General features: G+C 41.0%; 1 protein-coding gene across 1 annotated transcript in view; it reads right to left on the minus strand.

Annotated features, from left to right (window-relative positions):
- Positions 1-21,254, minus strand: part of LOC142141169 (glycoprotein-N-acetylgalactosamine 3-beta-galactosyltransferase 1-like) — a 55,864-nt gene that overhangs the window by 27,438 nt on the left and 7,172 nt on the right. The window contains exon 2 of the mRNA XM_075199340.1: positions 3,788-3,937. The gene's annotated coding sequence lies outside the window, so the exon portion shown is untranslated. The remainder of the gene's footprint in view (positions 1-3,787; positions 3,938-21,254) is intronic.

The raw sequence follows: 21,254 nt of genomic DNA on the forward strand, positions 1-21,254 counted from the left end.
ATATAGAACAAGTCTCAATCTTTCTTTTTGTTCTGTTACCCTGCAATGGTACATCACTGCTGCTGTTGCTGATGTCTGAACCACTCTCTGTGAAGGGTCAGACACATACCCATCTCCACTGCTCTCCAGGCTACAATAGGAGCCACCTCCACCTGGCTGTGTCATACTCCACTGTCCCTACCTTCCTTGCAGCAGGAGAAGGCTGCGATAATCACTCTCTCTGATTCCCGTTATGAGTAAGAAAGAGGGAAAGCTGTTATCCCCTTTTCTTCTGGTGAACCGAGGACCCTGGTGATCCTATGAAGCGTAATCGAATGTCAACTTAGCTTTATAACTTAGCCCAATTAGCAATGGTCACATGACCAAGTACAAGAGAAATAATTAAGATATTCACAAGTTAAGTTTGTCCCATGTACCGGGATACAGTAGAGGTACTCATATGACTGGGATCTAATAGCAATTAGTAGTGCTACAAATGAATTCTGCACAGAGCGGAACTCCAATAAAGATTAAATCCTCAGTAGTAAATACAAGAGATAGCCGATTGTTCACAGAGCAGCTGGCACATTTCAACTGTGGTTCCAACGGCCAATTTACTTACAGGAACAATGCTTTATCAATTTTTCCACAGACTCTTTATGTCAGCTCCTGCACTTGTAAGTTATCCGATCCAATCACAGTATTTCAAAGTATTCACTATGCAGTGAGCGGCATAAGATCAAAGGGTCCTCTAATTGTATTCAATAGTTGCATATTTGATCAAAGTCCAGTTAAATGTAACAATTTGTATCAATACATGATTCACACTATGCTAACGCATTTCTTCACTAACATACAATGATTTCCTTAAAAAGCACTCTACTTACCTACAGTGAATTTCCTTAAAAGCCCTGCAGTATCTCACTAAACTGAGTAGGTATTTCCACGCCTCTTGAGTCTCTTTTAAATATCTCAGCCAGCAAAATAAAATCATGATTTTAAATGTGAGTGCTATAAGAGACACATACTTACACTCAGTCTGCACTCAGCAAGGAATGCACCAACCCTCCAAGCTTCTCCCATCAATAAATGCAATACCTCATCAGATGCTGCTATCCCATTGGAAGAACCCATGCTCTTTCCGTATAAGTGGGCACATTCACACAAAAATAGGCACCTGACATCATAAAACAGCATTATCATTATGGGTCCACATTTTTATGATTTAGAAAGGAACTTTACTTTTTATTCTGCCCTTAGTCTTCCTAGAAATACTTGTTTTAGGCGAGTTTGGCACCAACAATGAGGTTTTCATTCTACCTTCAAAGCAAATTAACACTGGATGCTGCCTCCTTCTCACTCACAATGTTTGGATATGGGTTGGAGCCTTATTTATTCAGAATTATGTATTTGTAATTATGTTATTTGCCAATGCCCCAAAAGTAGTTTTAAGTATTACAAACTATATATTGTTTACTTTTTACATGTATTTATATAGCACCAACATAATGCACAGTGCTTTACAGTTGGGAAACAATTAATAAAACAAGACAGGGCATTGCATTAACAAACCGACAAAATGGTAAGAGGGTCTTGCAGGTTTACACACTATCCATCAGCACCATCAAGTCCTGAACAACCCAATGTCAGGATGATATATTTCCAACCCAACCCCAAATATCACATTATTATCCATTTCTGTTAATGGAACACCCTGGTATGCAACTCAATTTATCAATTTTCCTTTTTTTCTCCTTTACATAGCTAACATATAGGCCATGCCACATTATATCAAACTGTGATATAATGTAATACTGACATTACTATAAATATAACAATTCTATACCGTTATCATGTACATCTTATAGAACTTAATTATTTTACATTTATTGTATTACACCATTTCTAATTCATCATAATTCCTGATTGGCGTGTTTTGTGCAAATCAGGTGCTACACCCAGGGCCACACCCATTTTGGCCAAGATGACGCCTATTCCCGTTGTACAAGCCCCCACCTAGAGCTATGAATCTGGGTTGTTCTACGATAATAAAGCTTTTGGCGGATATGCATTATGTCACAAATCAAAAAAGTTATGTTTAGATTTCAAACTTTATTCCATCTTTTAACAGAGATCCGAAGCAAAACAAGTTAAGAAACCCTGATATAAACGATGAGTCACTTGAAACTTTGTGTCGTAAGAATATACTACTATAGTACACAATTGTTTGCATTTGTCTTTCTATTATGGAAACTGCAGTTATTTTTCCTGAGTTTCCTAAAACTTCCAAAAACATAGCACATCCCTTGGTCAAATCCCATCCTTGCTATTTCAACAGAAATGATTTACAAACGATATTGTCTGTCTTATTTGTTCTGCCTATTTAGCCTTCCTCATAGTTGGAGACACAGTTATGTGTTCTTTGATCTATTCTGGTTGCTCAAACACAATATTTCCTTGAACTACGGGACATGCTTAGTTTGTACAAAGTGCATCATTAACATTGACCTACTGATTATCTTTAGAAACTGAAAGTACTATGTTCTAATGTATTATTTGTTTTAGAATGTGTATCTTATAGTATATTCCATAATACATTTTTAAACACACAGTTTAATTCTGTAAGCTTTCAATTCCATTGCCTGAGATTCAAACTACTCAGCTTTTCTTATAAATTTAAAATATACCTATTGACATGGGCTGGTTAGCAAATATTAGCCCAGGGTACTTTACTCTCTATTACAACATAATGAAAACTTTTGTTAGGTTTATTAATATATTTCCCAGATACTGCTAGCTGGAAGGAAATGATCTGGAAACTATCTCCATATTGGTAATTAATTCCAACAATGCAGTCAGCCTAATTAATACTGACATTATCCAGCATCTGACCTCGTCCAAATCAAATGCACATATATTTATTAAATCTATTATTCTATACTATAACATGCCAATTTTTCTATATCCTACCAAGACCCCACTTCTTGTCCCCCATTTCACGCTACTGATAAGCCACTAAACAGTTGCAAAGCCTGCTTCTCTCCTAATGCACCAGATCATTTTTACTGTCTTCTAATGAGAAGCTACAATTGGTCTTGAGGCTGTCTCAAGTATCACAAATCCTGTAGGATGCACTAACACTATCTGAAGCAAAATGCAAGTCAAATAATCAATTTAAATTCCTGCTTTTATCAATCCTATGGAAATCAAAATGGATAAAACATTTTTTTTTAAAAAAAAAATAAACAACTTAGGCAAAGGGGCATATTCAATTGTTGGCATTACTGGCCAAAGCAACGTGGCACGCGCACTATTACCATCATTACGGTAATAGTACGCATAAATACCGTTATTACGGTACCTTTCACGCTGGATTTCAGCTCGCGGCTCAGGGAGCTGCAAGCTGAAATCCGTCTAAGTATTACCGTAATAACGGTAATACTTTTTACGCCGCGGAAAACTGGAACAATTGAATATGCCCCAAAGTGTCTGATCTAAATTACTGTCCTGTTTTTGCTCAAATGCATTTTAATAAATCAGTCACTTACACTTACTTAGTTCACGTGCTACTCAAGTCTTAAAATCACAATTCTTTGGTTTATGATTTATCCAGCAGTTTAATTGACTTTAACACAGACAGGGGCTTGATAGATACAGATGTAACACCATTGCAGTCTTCATATATACACTGAGTCTATTAAGTTATCTCTGGAAGTAATACAAGTTCCAAGAGTATTTATGTAACATATCTGTATACAGTGAGTAAACTATTCTACAAGCTTTGCCTGTATACAATAATTGTAATTACCTTATGTATGCAGTTACAGATGAATTAAAAACGTTCCAATGGTTCAACCTCTCAATAATTATCTTTGCAGTAAATGAGCAAAGGTTTAATGCCCCTGTTGAATATCTTGATAGACTGAGATGGATGTGAGGATACCAGTTCTTGAAATTGCTGTAGAAGAAAAAAGGATAAGAAAGGTACATGAAAAAAGAGTCACATCACAATATACTGTTCCAGAAAACAGTAGTGTGTAAGTATATAATAACATTTTGCACAGCACACTGCAAATCTGCTAACTAAAGACTGACACATCTATACTCACATATTAGCTACATACAGTAGAGTGACTGCAGTTTAAACCACTGCACAGTTACACTCAGTGTCCTCTGGTTTAGAGCAATTATACAACTGCTTCCTACTGGTGGACGTCAGAGGTCTTTTGTGAAGAGACAGCAGTAGAACCAATCAGATAGCCAGACCTTGCATTCCATGGTGTCACTACAGGCTCGCCCAGTGCATGGGAAGCAGGAGCTTTTATTGTCATTATGAGCGTAAAATCCCTCAACAACGTGTTGCTGGCAGGTGATTGTGCAATATGAGTGTGACAAAAAATTAACATGTGGCAGACTGCAGCGTTCTATATTTTGTCCATTGTTTTACAAGTTTTGGCAGTGCAGGGACTCTTGCATTTGCTATTCATAGGGTGTGGGTGACAACCGTAATTGCCGGAATGCCGGAAAAATTTGGCTCCCTGCAGCGCCCTCTGCTGCTTGGTGTCTTGAGTGAAGCTTTCTGTGTTTTCTCTCACTATATAGTACACATAGGGCCTTCTGTTCTGCTACACAGATATGTTCTCTGCAATATGTGGAACAACTATTCCACACATTATACACACACACACACACACACACACACACACACACACACACACACACACACACACACACACACACACACACACACACACACACACACACACACACACACACATCCATTCTACCTGCCTGAATATATGTCGGAATGGAGCGCTGAGTGCATTATCCATCCATTCCGGCTGCCTGAATGGAGCTCCGAGGACCTTAACCATTTATTCTGGGTGCTATAGCTATCCATTCCGGGTGCCGGAATGAGTCTGTGAGTATCATAGCTATTCATTCTGGGTCCCGGAATGGGGTGCTAAGTACCTTACCCCAGTGGTGGATCCAAGGGGGGGGCGATCGGGGCAATCGCCCCCCCTAGCAGGGACTTGCTGCCGGCGGCTGCACACTATGTGCAGGTCCGCTCGGCAGTGACAGTGTGCTGCCCGGCTGCTCTGATTGTGTTTTAAACACAATCAGAGCAGCCAGGCAGCACATTGTCACTGCCGAGCGGACCTGCACATACTGTGCAGCTACCGGCAGCCTTAAAAGGCAGAAAGGGGGCGGGGCCTAAATCGCCCGGGGTAGAAAATCTTTCTAGATCCGCCCCTGCCTTACCCATCCCTTCTGGCTACCAGAATGGGTCTCCAAGTACATTACACATGCATTCCGGCTGCCGGAATGGAGCTCCGAGGACCTTAACCATTCATTCCAGCTGCCGGAATGGAGGTCTGAGTACATTAAAAGCCCATTATGGGTGCCGAAATGGATGATTAATATAAACAAAGCCTTATTCTGACATTCGGAATGGTTCGCTTAAATACTCAGACATCTATTCCGGCACCTGGAATGGTTGGCTAAGATGTTGAGACATCCATTCCAGTATCTGGAATAGATATCTAAGGTACTCATACATTCATTGCGGCAGCCGGAATAGATGGCTAAGGTACTCTGAGCCCCATTCTGGCAGCCAGAATGGATGGTTAGGGTACTCTGAGCTCCATTACGACTACCAGAATGGATGAATAATGTACTGAGAGCCCCATTCCGGTACCTTGAATAATTGTCTAAGATACCAATTCTGGCACCCAGAATGGATGGCTAAGGTGTTCAGAGCCCCATTGCGGCAGCCAAAATGAATGATTAAGGTCCTCTGAGTTCCATTCCAGCAGCCGGAATGGATGGTTAAGGTAGTCAGAGCCCCATTCCGGCAGCCGGAATTAATGGTTAGAGTACTCTGAGACCCATTTCAGCACTTGGAATAGTTGTCTAAGATACTCAGAGCCCAATTCTGGTAGCCGCGATGGTTAACTATGGTACTCAGGCATTCCTTCCAGCACCTGGAATGAGTGGTTAAGGTACTAAGACATCCATTCTGGCAACCGGAATGTATGGCTAAGAAATCGAGACATCTATTCCGGTAGCCGGAATGGATGGCTAAGGTACTCGGAGCCCCATTCTGGCAGAGGGAATGGATGGTTAGGGTACTCTGAACCCCATTCTGGCAGCCGGAATGGATGGTTAGGGTACTCTGAGCCCAATTACGACTGCCGGAATGAATGCTTTAGGTCCTTGTAGCTCCATGGTGGCAGCCGGAATGGATGGTTAGGGTACTCTGAGCCCCATTGCGACTGCCGGAATGGATGAATAATGTACTCAGAGCTCCATTCCGGCACCTGGAATAATTGTCTAAGATACTGAGAGGCCACTTCTGGCAGCTGGAATGGATGGCTACGGTATTCAGAGCCCCATTCCGGCTGCCGGAATGGATGGTTTAGGTCCTTGGAGATCCATGCTGGCAGCCGGGATGGATGGCTAAGATCCTCGGAGCTCCATTCCGGTAGGTGTAATGGATGGATAATGCACTCTGAACATACATTCAGGCAGGCAGAACGTATAACTAAAATATATCGCTATGATATACAGAAATATATATAAATATATCATATATATATATATATATATATATATATATATATATATATATATTTAATATATTTTTTCACATACACACTATACAATATATATGTAATATAATATGTGTAATAGTTGTTCCACGCTTATTACATGGAACATATCTGTGTAGCAGAGCAGAATGCCCTATAGAGGCAGAGAAAACACGACAAGCTTCACTCAAGACACCAAGCAGTAGAGGGCTCTCTAGTAAGCTGACTTATTCCGGCGTTCCTGCATTTCCGGCTAATCCCCTATTCATATTTTACGAGGTGTAGAGTCAGCTGAAAGTCCCAAACTGTAACTAATAATCCATAGTTCTATTGTATCCAAACAGGATCACTTGTGGTCCTCTCACATTGCTCTAACCACTTACGTTATTACACTGTCCTGCAAAATGTAAATATTTATTTTATTAAGAATGGAAATATTACTAATTTGGAATTGGTAAATCATGCAAAATAGCAGTCCCCATAGAACCTATGGGGACTGCTTTTGCGTACATAACAGTGGCACAGCAATCCTATATTTATTAATAACTTCTATACTTAATAATGCGGTTGGATTATCAGCTCAAAGGAAATTGTTTAATAAGACTTTTAATTATAATATTCCACTAGTGTCTGTTTACTAATGTAAAACACATTTTGTCTTTTTCTTAGAGTACATTTCCTTTCCCATAAGGAAAATTGCAAAGTAATTGTACTTGTGATTGTATGAAATACTTAGTAGTGTTGATGTGGAGGGAGCATATGAATTTGCTGCATTTTAATGAGTTTTTACACAAGTATTATCACTCAGCTGTCCCATCAACCTTTTATTGAAAAATTGTGAGTGAACATGTTCTGTCGCTGCAATAGGTAGGTAATCTTCAAAACCACTTGGTCTTGATAAATAGACCTCAAAATATTATAGCCTACTATGATCATCACAGACATGGTAACATCTCGCACATCTGATCTAGCAGTTCCTGCACATCTGACACTGCAGCACTCTCATTGTTAGAACCAACCGTGCTCATGTCAGACCTGAGGCGCCAGAGAAGAAATATTAGTTTGCATGAATCTATGACCTGTAAACTGGAATTGTTCTAGGGAACATGATTGCCACCTAGCAACAGCAGGTGGGTTAGACAGCAAGCCTCTATGCTGAGACAGGGAAAGTGAAAGAATTTTCACTACCCCTGCTTGAAACATAGTGGTGCGAGCGCTCCCACAGATCGCGGTCATGTGAGAGTGCGCCAGGGCACAGCTGGTCAGGTTTTCTGGAAGCTTCTTTAACCAAAAGCAACAATTTATTGAACTTTAACTGACAACTTATAATAAACTTGGAAAAACTCCAAAAATGAAAAGGCTCCAAAAATTAGGAAATAATTCTAATGCCGGGTAGTAGGTTACTTCTGCTCCCTATTGGTGGCTACATGAGGCTTCTTTTGGTCCCTTACTGCGACCATAGATTCTCCAGAGGAAACAACAGTCATAGGAAAAGGAGAAAGGGTGGGAGATATTGCTAGGTGGCAAATCTATTTCCTAGAACAAATCTAGTTTGCAGGTCATAGATTCCTGCAAACTACTGTTTTGTTCATCGGGGGGCTTGCCACCTATCAACAGTAGTTGGGCAGACTACCACATACCTGGTGGTTGCTCTGAGAAGCTCGATTTTATGTAGAGTGGTTGGTCTCCAATAATGTCTGCAATGATATGTCTTTAGCCGTCACTTCTGTGGCTCTAAACTGGATTGTATCTATTCCTGCATCTTTCATGGTCGCCACAATCCATCCTCTGATAGTAGAGGATCTTGTCAGGCAAAAAGGTTTCATACAGGTAAGGAAAAGCTAGGTGATATTTTCTCTCATGGGAGCTGTCAGAGCCAGGTAGGTGAGCAGGCACAAAGCCACACAAAGGTTAGGCTCTGAACAGTCATATATAACATGAAATTCAACTATGGGTTTATTGAATGAGGAATTCATACAGGTACATTTTTCAAGCTGCGGATTGAAAAAGTGGAGATGTTGCCTACAGCAACCAATCAGATTCTAGTTATCATTTATTTAGTACATTCTACAAAATGACACCCTATAGGCTAAAGCCATTAAAGATGCCAACTTACAGGATAATTGGCCAGTGTTGGATTCCTTCTCCCATGAAGCTAGGAAGGAGAGGAAATACAAATGGAGAAATAGTTTGCTGTCTGTTAAGCTTTGGGATCATGATAGCTAAAGCAGAACCATATGATTTTATGGTAGCTGACACTAGACCTGACTCATATTTAGAAGATAAAAGTCCAATATTAAATGGAGTAATAATGCCCTGTGAAAGGGATTCCCTTCAGATCGCCAGAGGTTGAATTCCTTAATAATTGCACAGCATCTAGCTCATGTTCTGAGCCTAAAGGAGGCATTAAGTAGTGCTTTTATGGTGGATGCAAGGACTACATTTGTTAACTGTCGCATAATATTGCCATCCACATAGATTGGTGAAGTGTCTCCAGTATGTCTAGGGTTCCCTGGAAGCAGTCTCTGGATAACCCTAGGGATTCTTCAGCCCTATGCATAAATGGCTGATCAGAGGGAACCAGACTCTGGATAGCCATGTGGGGTACACCACCACTATTTGACATACCCAGTCCACCCTTTTTTTCTGCAGAACCTTTAGGAGAAGGGCATGGGGATGGAATGCATAGAAGTGAGTCATATTCATCCTCTATACTCCTTTCATCCATATTCTGGATACAAAGCATGGGATCTGAGTGTTCATGGGGCTGGCAAAGAGGTCTATATTTAGGTTCCTGGAGGTGTGAACTATTTTCTGGAAGATTTGACTATTCAGTGCCACTGAGTTTAGGGAATTCTTCTGCGGGATAGAGAATCTGCTAGTTCAGTTCCCCTGAAATGTAAGTTGCAGTCAGGATTATGTCTATCTGAACTGCCCAGTGCCAGGTTTCTAATGCTTCTTTGCATAAGTATATTGACTTGGTTCCCCTCATATGATATTGCGGTCGTGTTGTTCAAACACAGCTTGACATAGACACTTTATGTGACTGGGACTAGAGCTGTCTGAGCACGTAGTTCTCTGCACGTAGTTCAGTACATTTATGAACAACTGGGATTTTTCAGTTGACCAGATGCCCCTTACTGCCCCTTACTGCTTTAAGCATCCCCTGCCTCAGCGTATTCGGGAGGCTTGTTGCCTAAGCCACCTGCTGTTGCTAGGTGACAAGTCTCCCGACAAACAAAGACACTGTTCAATAACTACCCAATACCCAGTGCTTTCTTAGGGCCTGATTCATTATTGTAGGCAAAATGAACGTATTGTGCATTTTTTTAAAAACGAATGTAAATCGGGCATACGCACACCCATATACGACTACAAGCGGATGTGGAGAAACATCTCTCTTGTTGATTATGGGTGTACGTACGGCACTTGCCATGTAGAGACACACAGCACTGTGTGTGTCTCAATGTGGACTAGTCTGTGCACTGTATAGTCCACACAGAAAAATATTCAATTATAGCCACCTGTTAACAATATAGTCATTAATGAAAAAAAATATTTTAAAAATTGTTTTTTTTTACTTGCCCCCCCCATGAATTATTTTTATCAGGAGGTTATTAATGTCTACTATTCATAAAATGCATTTTTACAGTTGCTACTGATTGCAAACACAATCTTGCATGCACAATCTTTTGCGCAGCAGGGGGGGGGGGTTTGCTCCGGCGCCGCGATCCTGTGAATGTACGAGTACTCTCATGATCGCGGCCACCGGCGTCCATCTCCCCCCCTTCCTGTTTGCGTCACCCAACATTCAGCGAGAAGCGACGCACGGAAGAGAGAAGGAAGAAGAGTGAAAAGAGAAGAAAATAAAATAAGAATAACAGAAGGCAATACAGAGGTAAGTTAAAGAGTGGAGGAACGCAGAGAAACACAGGGGGATGAAGAAGGGGGGAGATACAAGGCACAGGGGGATGAAGAAAGGGGAGGGGAGATACAAGACACAGTGGGATGAAGAAGAGGGGGAGCAGCATGGCACAGGGTGATGAAGAGGGGCAAAAGCAGCATGGCAGAGTGTGAAGAGAGGTAAAAGCAGCATGGAGGGCACTGTGCAATCATAAGGGGCATAGCATGGTTGTGATGAAGGGGCACAGTAATGTGTGTGATGGTACAGGGAGCTTTTGGCAACGTAGTGTGTGTGAGGTAGATGGTGGCTAATTAATGGGTGATATTTTGTTTGCGGGGTAATGAAGGGGCAATGTAATAGTGGGGACTATTAATTTAAGATGGGGTGGTTTGGGGTCTATTGAATATGGGGGTGAGTTTGGGGAGAATGAGGTCTCTTTACTAAATGTGACTATGAATTTATGGCAGTCATGGTTCCAGGAAATAGGTAAATTTATGAAATGTAAATACTATTAATTTATTGCTGGGGCTGTATGTAGGGAGGGAAATAGGTTTATTTATTAAATGTGAATACTATTATTTTAATGTTGGGGCTGGAGTGAGGCCTAATTTTAAAACGTGGGTGCTGTATTGATTTAACAGTAGTGCTGGTTGGAGTTTTCTAAATTTCATGTACCCATTTTTTTACCAAATAGGGCTCCCAACATTCCAGGATCCAGACAAACAGCAACTGATCTAAAGACACCAGCAGCCACAAGTGGTGACAATGACAAGACAGGTAGGAGAGAACAGGACAGTCTGCCAACTGTCCTGAATTTGGTGTGTGACTGTCCCGCTTAGTCAGGATTTGGTCTGACTGCAACGATAGTTGGGAGGTATGTCCTACTTCACATTGTACTGTTTGTGAAGGCAGAACTGTGTGCACCTAATAGTAGTGCTCACAGAATTGACTGTGTAATTGTTGAAAATGTGTCTAATAACCATATTACATCATAGGAGTCCCCCCTGTCCTAAGTGCCTAGGGTCAACCCCGAGCTTTTTAATCAAGCTCTGGTTAGCATGAGGAATTTGGTAGTTGCCCCCAGTACCTGGACAGGACACAGCCTGCAGAGCAAGCCGAGGAGTTCTAAGTCTCATGAGATTTAGAATCTTGTGAGACTAAGAGCTTCCCTGCTCACTCTACAGGAAGTTCCCACCCTGATGGATGTCAACAGCATCAGAATCATAGATAAGTACAGTGGACTTGGGTGTTTTAATGTGTTTCTGGGGTGGGGGGTGGCGGGATGTGGATGAGGAGGGCCTGATAAATGTAATGTTTTATTACAATGTATGTATCAATGCCCCATGTTGACCAAGCCCCCAACATAATGCGGCCACGCCCTTGGCGGTGCCACCGCTGCGCAGCGGCACACAGTTTTGTCCTGCTCATCAACAGTGATGGGCCTGTATGCTTCAAATGTCAGGGCTGGTTTTTAGTCCCAGTCCGGCCCTGCGGTCCAACATTTATGTTCCTTAATGAATAGGGGCCCTTAGTGTACATTTCTCTGTCTCAATGGTGTATGAGTCTTAGTCCCCTTATCAACTGACTTAAAAAAATCATGCCTTCACTGGCATTTTATTAATGTTTTTTCTCTTCTACCCTAAGCTATCTTTTGTCCTCCAACTACTCTCTCTTATCTCCATGTGATAGCTCTGCCTTCTCCCTCTTTACCTAAACTCAGCAGCACTTAACATTAGAATGGCTAAACATGTGACATCATTAGGAATTTTACTATCTGAAGGGAGACCAAGGAGATGAAGGGGAGACCTGTGTCAAGACTTTACTGCAAATCAGATCATATAGATCCATGTGAAATGCCCATTCTATGTTAATAGATCAATTTTATACTGGGATTAGATCTTGTGAATAGCTCAAACTTATAGACCTTTCTCATGAGTAAGAACAGGATATTCACAGGGGGATACCAGCTAAAACTATTACTTTTCTATATATACAGGCAATACAAATAGTATGTGCATTATTAGTGCTTATAACTATCCCTATCATTATTAACCAACTGTAATTTGCCATTTGGATGCATTTCTCACTATCTGCTTGAAATACATTTTTAGCCTTCTCTGAAGGCTTGACCAACTGATTATATGTTGTCAATCATGAACCAGCTGCACTAATCTCAATATACATAATTTTCATATATCAGGACTGTGTACCCCTCTGCTGTGACATAGAAAGTACCGAATGGTTAGATATCTGAGCATTAAACTGTTATGAATTCCAGTGCATTCACAAAGAGCAACGGAAGTGTAAAGCAAAGTGTCTTTATTCAGGTAAATAAAGAAAGATAACTCAGATCCACTGATAAGAATAGGTTCCTAAGGAGACTGTATAGTATAAATGGCAGGAACAGGTATTATAAGTTTTACCCCAGTCCAGAAGACACAAGGCTGTCCAGGAAAGCAGACAGAGTCCAGGGATCAAACAGAGATCAGACAAACAAATCCAAATAGCCAGGCAGAGATCAAGCGAATAAGCGAGGTCCAGAAGTCAGGCCAAAAGATTAGGACAACAGGCAAAATAGCGTGGTCCAAGGTTTAGGCAAATGAATCAGGGTCTCAGGCAAGCAGGCAAGGTACAGGCAGGGGTCATACACAGAAGTTCAATCCAGAAGGTAAATAACAAACAGAACAGGAGCAGGTTAGCAGCAGCCAGGAACAAACGGGATGAACTGCACATAGCACAGCTTGAGGCAGGTATTTGAAGCAGTGCGACAGGTACAGTTCTAATTAGCATCAGACAAGGAGATTAACTCCTTCAGGCATGTTGCAGCGTTCAGGAGCAGGACAGCACCACCTCTGATGGATTATAGGTACTGCTGCCAGATGCAAAACAAAGGCAGTCGTAACATAGCCCCCCCTTTAAGGAGCGGATTCCAGATGCTCCATACATGCTCCCTTCAGGTTTTTCTCCTCTTCTTTTTCTTTTTATAAGATCTCCCTGGAGACACAATTGGGCTCTTCTCTAATGGAGTACAGAGAAGACCCAATTCTTCAGAAGCAGAAGAATAGGCAAGTTCGTCCACTAACTCTCTAGTATCCTCCACAAATTCACTTTCAGAGTCTGAGTCCCAGCCTAGAGTTGGGAAAGGACCTTTTATTTAATCACCAGATGATGATATACCCAAAAAGCCAGTCACCAAGGTTGGTGTTTGTTGTGAATGAAGTGGCAAAGCAAGGGTTTTTCCATTTTTGTTAACCTTCTCCCTAGGTGACCTAGACCGTCTGATGGAAGACACATTCATAGAGGTCTTATGGACAAGTGCAGGAACTGATACACAGGCTGGAATGGCCACAGAAAAATCGTGATCAGATGACTTGACTGTGGATTGAGTGTACTTCTGACAAACAGCATTAACAAAGTCCATGGTATTATGAATAATGGGGTAATCGGAATTTAGTAATGAGAAGGCCCAGGTTTGTGGCTCCCCTCTAAAACACATAATAATTGAACCCACTTGGTTAAATTGATCAACAAAATTATCCGGACATTCTTGAAACTGTTTCATGGAAAGTTCAAGTACCATAACAAACTGTTTGATGTCTCCATCAAAGAAAACTGGAGGAGGATCTGATGACTCGGAAGTCGCTTTTGGGCGTTCAGGCTCAATAGCAGACTCCAGGGAGTACCTAGCTTGTGCAGCAGTCTCTGGAAAGTCCTCGGCTGGGACGGCAGAGCAGGCGTCCCTGGCTGGGACGGCAGAGCAGGAGTCCCCGTCTGGGACTGCAAGTTTGGCACACCTGACGGGAAGCCCGGACTTAGGTTAGCAGCAGCCAGGAACAAACGGGATGAACTGCACAAAGCACAGCTTGAGGCAGGTATTTGAAGCAGTGCGACAGGTGCAGTTCTAATTAGCATCAGACAAGGAGATTAACTCCTTCAGGCATGTTGCAGCGTTCAGGAGCAGGACAGCACCACCTCTGATGGATTATAGGTACTGCTGCCAGATGCAAAACAAAAGCAGTCGTAACATAAACTATTTATTTCTGAGTTTGTTTTGGGTAATCAAAGTTGGGGAAAGTCCGGCTCTGTACTTATGAGCAGTCAGTGGACCGGTGATTTAGCATACTGCCTGGGCTCTTACTACAGCATTGGACAGCAGGTGAACAGTATTCTGCTCCCCATTGATTGGAAGCCCCTGATAAAGATCCTATGTTAAGAAGGATTAAAACAGGCGCAGACTTTCTATCTTATCAACTGTGGGCTACATAAAATATTTTGTATATCTTTTTTAAACTGGGTATTGACTTCTCCATTTCTTGGATATTTTACCTGCTGCCCTGTACCAACCTTTGAATTCTATATTCCCTAGCACACACACATACACTAGGGCTTTTTTCTTGCCAGAACCTAATGAAGCTACCAGTATGGAGTGTGGGAGAAAACTTACATATACCAATTACGCTTACATATACTAATATAATAATAGGTTTTAATGTATTTTGACACTTTGCAAATTTTATTACACATGTACAAATGTGTGAATAGGCCTTATTAGGCTATGTGCACATAGATGTTTTTGTGCAATTTCAAATTGATTGTGGGTGTGTGTTGGTTCATGCCATTGTTGGTTTGGAAAATGATTTGGTGAAAATATACGCAATGATGAGGACTTTCAACGACACAATCTAGCCCCTTCTGATTGGCTGTATAACGTTTGACCATGAGCTGACACTACTACATTCATTAGCATCATGGCTACACTAGATAAGTTAGTGTCTGTTTATTCTTATTACTTGTCATTTCCATATGGTTTACTGCAGGACAACCAATTCCCATTTAATTATAAAAGGGATAAACAATGGATATATATTTTTTTTTATATATATAACTATGAATAAGACATTATTCTCACCTGTATATCTGACCACATTACCCTGTTTGTGCACAACATATAACTTATAAAATGTGTTTTTATTACATTATTAGGTTATGTTCAAATGGGGTACTACCAACATATACCTAATGCTTGCATTAGAACTACATGCAATGGTTCATGTGGCAAGAGTACTACTCTATTTGAGTTGCTCGCACCACAAGATGTGTCTGACTGTTTTACATCCGTGATCAAAAGGTCATAACCACTGGTGATTGATGTGTTAGTAAAAGCATTGCTTTTAATGCAATGTTGTATCTTTTTTTTTTTGTAGAATATCATAATGGAAACATTTCATACATGTATCTTTTACCAACATGCACAAACATGTGAATTGTTCCTTGTATAAAAGCAAGACCAAAATATTGGTGAAAAATAGCAACATTATTACACATTGCATGTCATTAATTTTTTGTAAAAATAAAAGCAATTAGACATTATGCTAAGAAATTGTTTGTAATACACAGCTTCCCAACCTTGGACAACCACAATAGCAGGACATTAGCATTATCTTTCAGATCATCCATCCCATTTATAATACCACTGGACTACTCAGTTTAAGAGATTTCCATTTTAATTGATTATTGGGTCATTTTAATCCAATGTGAGGCTTACTAGTAGTTTTAAACTGAACTGCTTAACTTGAAAATCTGCTATTTGGATTAGATAAATAGGATTAGAGTATTTAAATTTATGCCACATGGATTATAGATCTTGCACAGAGTATTTGATCTCACCCAGAATCATTAACTCCAAAGTGCTTATTTAGCCTTAATTCAGAATCCCGGTGCACCTAAATTAATAGAAGAAGTGTTTATTTCTTTACTTAGCATAAAAATGTGCATTTTCCAGTTTAAACCAATTCTCCCAGTTGAAACTTTGCCTAGCCATTAGAGACTATGGGTCTAATGCAGAGTTGAACATATAGCGCTCCTATCGAAATGCTCTGGATACTGCAAAATAAACATACTTCCAAACTGTTATCTATGCTCAGGCTTCTAACCCCAAACACCTTTTTAACACATTTAAATCTCTTCTCAATCCTCCCACACCAAACCCTCAGTCTACTATCAGTGCCCAGGATCTTGCTTCCTACTTCAAGGACAAGATTGATAAGATCAGACTAGAAATGGTATCCTCTTCCTCGACAAGCAATCAGCTCAATTCCTTCCCACCACCCTCTGACAGCCTCTCTTCATTTGACCCCACAAATGAAGAGGAAATTTCTACTCTCTTCATATCTTCCTACTCTACCTCCTGTCCTCTTGATCCTATTCCCTTGCAAATTGGTAGATCCCTGTCTCCTGTGCTAATTTCATGTCTAACTAAAATCTGTAACCTCTCGTTCTCTACCGGTATCTTTCCATCACTATACAAGCACGCAGTAATTACTCCTATTCTGAAAAAACAAGATTCCGACCCAAACTCTCTCTCAAGTTACCATCCCATCTCTCAGCTCCCGTGCCCCTCCAAACTTCTAGAGAGACTTGTCTACACTCACCTCACACGCTTCCTTTCCGCAAACAATTGGATCCTCTTCAGTCTGGATTTCGTTCTCAACACTCCACAGAGTCTGCGTTGACTAAGGTTGTCAATGATCTGATCACTGCTAAAACTAAACTCCATTACTCTCTTCTAATTCTCCTGGATCTCTCGGCTGCATTTGACACCGTTGACCACTCTCTTCTCATACAAACACTGCAATCCCTAGGTCTTCAAGACACTTATCTGGTTCTCATCCTACATTTCTAATCGCTCTTTCACTGTTAATTTCTCTGGGGCCGCTTCCTTTATCAGTTGGAGTACCTCAAGGCTCAGTGCTAGGTCCTCTGATGTTCTCTATCTATACCGCCTCTCTTGGAAATCTAATAAGCTCCTTTGGATTTCAGTATCATCACTATGTGGATGATACCCAAATTTATCTATCCTCTCCTGATCTCTCGATATCTGTGTTGTCCCGTGTAACTGACTGTCTTCCTGCCATTTCATCTTGGATGTCTTTGAACCAACTGAAACTCAATCTTTCTAAAACAGAGCTAATAAAATTTGCATCCACCAACAAGGACATACCTGACATTTCTATCTCTGTTGATAACATGACCTCAAACCCTACCTTCACGCTCGTTGTCTAGCTGTGATCTTTGACTCAGAACTATCCATTGTTTCTCACATCAACTCTATATCTAAATCATGTTACATACATCTAAAAAACATTTGCAGAATATGCACATATCTTACACAAGATACTGCAAAAACCTTAATTCATGCACTTCTCATCTCCCACATTGACTATTGCAATTCCCTCCTTACTGGTCTTCCCCAAAACAAACTCAAACCCCTACATCTATTTTTCACGCAGCAGCAAGATTGATTTTCCATGCAAATAGTTTTTCCTCTGCAGAATCACTCTGTATGTCTCTAAACTGGTTGCCTGTTTTCTACCGAATCCAATATAGAATACTTTTACTAACCTACAAGGCCCTCAACAAAGCTGCACCAACATACATCTCCTCTCTTGTCTCAAAATATCTCCCAACTCGGGTACTCCGTTCTGCACAAGATCTGCGTCTCTCATCCACCTTCATTACATCCTCCCATTTCCGGTTCCAGGACTTTTTTCGGGCTGCACCCACTCTATGGAATTCACTCCCTCGCACAATAAGACTCTCCTCTGGTTTACAAATTTTCGAGCTTCAAACAAGCTTATATTATTCCTCAACCACCCTCTTAACCTCACTAGATTACCTTATTACCACCCGTTACACAATTTCACACAAGACAACTACCCCGGTGACCAACATTCTTGTGTGACGGGATCATTTAGCTTACAAATCACTTTTACCTTTGCAGTCTGGCTCGACCAAAATGCAAAATGTAGACTTAACCTCATGTATCAAACTCCCATTGGCCCATAGATTGTAAGCTTGCGAGCAGGGCCTTCTTACCCCTTTGTCTGTTTTACCCAGGTTGTTTATTAGTTTACTGTGTTTGTCCCCAATTGTAAAGCGCTACGGAATATGTTGGCACTATATAAATAAATGATGATGATAATGATGATGATGTCCATTTGCATAGTTTAAATTGCTTGGATTTGCACAGGAGAGGAAAGGGGCATTCTGACCTAGGCTGAGTACGTTAAGGGTGTTTGCAGAATTTGTGAATGAATGCTGACCTGAATGTACAGTCATGGCCAAAAGTTTTGAGAATGACACAAGTATTGGTTTTCACAAAGTTTGCTGCTTCAGTGTTTTTAAACCTTTTGTCAGATGTTGCTATGGTATACTGAAGTAAAATTATAAGCATTTCATAAGTGTCAAAAGCTTTTATTGACAACTATATTAAGTTTATGCAAAGAGTCAATATTTGTAGTGTTGACTCTTCTTGAAGACCTCTGCAATTCGCCCTGGCTTGCTGTCAATCAACTTCTGGGGCAACATACTGACTGATGGCCCCCCATTCTTGCCTAATCAATGCTTGGAGTTTGTCAGAATTTCTGGGATTTTGTTTGTCCATCCGCCTCTTGAGGATTGATCATAAGTTCTCAATGGGATTAAGGTCTGATGAGTTTTCTGGCCATGGACCCAAAATTTCGATGTTTTCATCCCAAGCCACTTAGTTATCACTTTTGCCTTATGGTAAGGTGCTCCATCATGCTGGAAAAGGCATTGTTCGTCACCAAACTGTTCTTGGATGGTTGGGAGAAGTTGTTCTTGGAAGATGTTTTGGTACCATTCTTTATTCATGGCCATGTTCTTAGGTAAAATTGTGAGTGAGCCCACTCCCTTGGCTGAGAAGCAACCCCACACATGAATGGTCATAGTGTGCTTTACTGTTGTCATGACACAGGACTGATGGTAGCACTCATCTTTCCTTCTCTGGACAAGCGCTTTTCCAGATGCCCCAAACAATCTGAAAGGGCATTAATCAGAGAAAATGACTTTACCCCAGTCCTCAGCAGTCCAAACCCTGTACCTTTTGCAAAATATCATTCTGTCCTTGGTGTTTTTCCTGGAGAGAAGTGGCTTCTTTGCTGGCCTTCTTGACACCAGGCCATGCTCCAAAAGTCTTCGCCTCACTCTGCATGCACTCACACCTGCCTGCTGCCACTCTTGAGCACGTTCTGCAATGTGGCGCCCCATTTCCGCAGCTGAATCAACTTTAGGAGACGGTCCTGGCACTGGCTGGACGTTCTTGGGCGCCCTAAAGCCTTCTTTACAACTATTGAACCTCTCTCCTTGAAGTTCTTAATGATCCAATAAATGATTGATTTAGGTGCAATCTTACCAGCAGCAATATCCTTGTCTGGGAAGCCCTTTTTGTGCAAAGCAATAATTACTGCACGTGTTTCCTTGCAGATAACCATGGTTAACAGAGGAAAAACAATGATTTCAAGCACCATCCCCCTTTTAAAGCATCCAGTCTATTATTCTAACTCAATTAGCATGATAGAGTGATCTCCAGCCATGTCCTCATCAACACTCTCACCTGTGTTAACGAGAGAACCACTGATCTGATGTCAGCTGGTTCTTTTGTGGAAGGACTGAAATGCAATGGAAATTTTGTTTTTGGGATAAAGTTCATTGTCATGGCAAAGAGGTAATTTTCATCTGATCATCTGATCACTCTTCATGACCTTCTGGAGTATATGCAAATTGCAATCATAAAAACTGAGGCACCAAACTTTGAAAAATAATCTTTGTGTCATTCTCAAAACTTTTGGCTGCGACTGTAGATGCAGATACACCTTTTACTGCTTACCATTTGCACCAGCCTAGGGGTTGGTGCAAATACATGATGGTGGCGATCGCCAGCACTAGCTAACCGCTTCTTATTGGCTGATTGCTAATTCACCTCTGAAGCTCCGGGGTGCTTCATTCATTGCTCAATAATATGATATAGGATTTTGTGTACGAATTTAATAAAAAAGTTTCTACTTTCTTGCTTCCGCAAGAAGGAAAGTTATATCTGTTGTATTATATGAAGTCTGTTAGCGAATTCATTTTTCACTATGAAAACAAATGTTTACAAAGTTTTATTGCACTTATGACCTCGTCCTGCATTTGCTTATGTGAGTGTAAGTACATAAACATGGCACATATGATACAGATGTAGAGCTGTACGCCTCTTGAGATGTGTGTGACTCAGCATATATGATGAGATTCTAGATTTGCGTGCAAATTTTTGTCAATGCCGCTCAACTTACGTTCAACTCTGCATTAGGCCCTATGTTGGAAAAACAAGAGATTTTGCTGAACCTTTTATTTACATACTGAAACAAAATGTCACGCAAAGGATTCACTGTCCAGCGGGGTCCGGTGCTCTCAAATGCCTCTCTCAATACTGTTCTCCTCTCCTGTCAGACACCGTGGCTCTCTTGCCAGGGACGCTGTCTTGCTGGCTCTCCTGCACATGCGCAAAACCAGTTTTTTTTAAACCCCCTTCATTCCATTGGCTAATCAGCAGTTCGGATTCCTTATTTAAGGCACCTCCTACATACCTTAGGTGCTAGATCTTCAGGTCTCCCTACCTGTTTGGACATTCTCCATTATGGCTCCAGTTTTACCGACTGCTACACCTTCTGTGGCTGGATCACATAGAAATAATTTATTGTATACATTTATTTGAATTAGTGGTGCAGGTGCCAATTTACATAATTGCAAATGTACTTAATTTTTATATTGGTATGTGTTTTGTATGGAAATGTATTCATTTTGGAGACAATATGTTTGGGTTTTGTACCTTTGGAAGTCCCAAGTAAGCATATAAAAAGGGAGTGGGGGGATGTGCTTTTGATACTGGCTGGAGACAGGTAATCTCATGTCAAATAAATCTTTTTATCACTAAATGACAG

This window comes from Mixophyes fleayi, chromosome 2 (assembly GCF_038048845.1).
Source record: "Mixophyes fleayi isolate aMixFle1 chromosome 2, aMixFle1.hap1, whole genome shotgun sequence".
NCBI classification, from domain to species: domain Eukaryota; kingdom Metazoa; phylum Chordata; class Amphibia; order Anura; family Limnodynastidae; genus Mixophyes; species Mixophyes fleayi.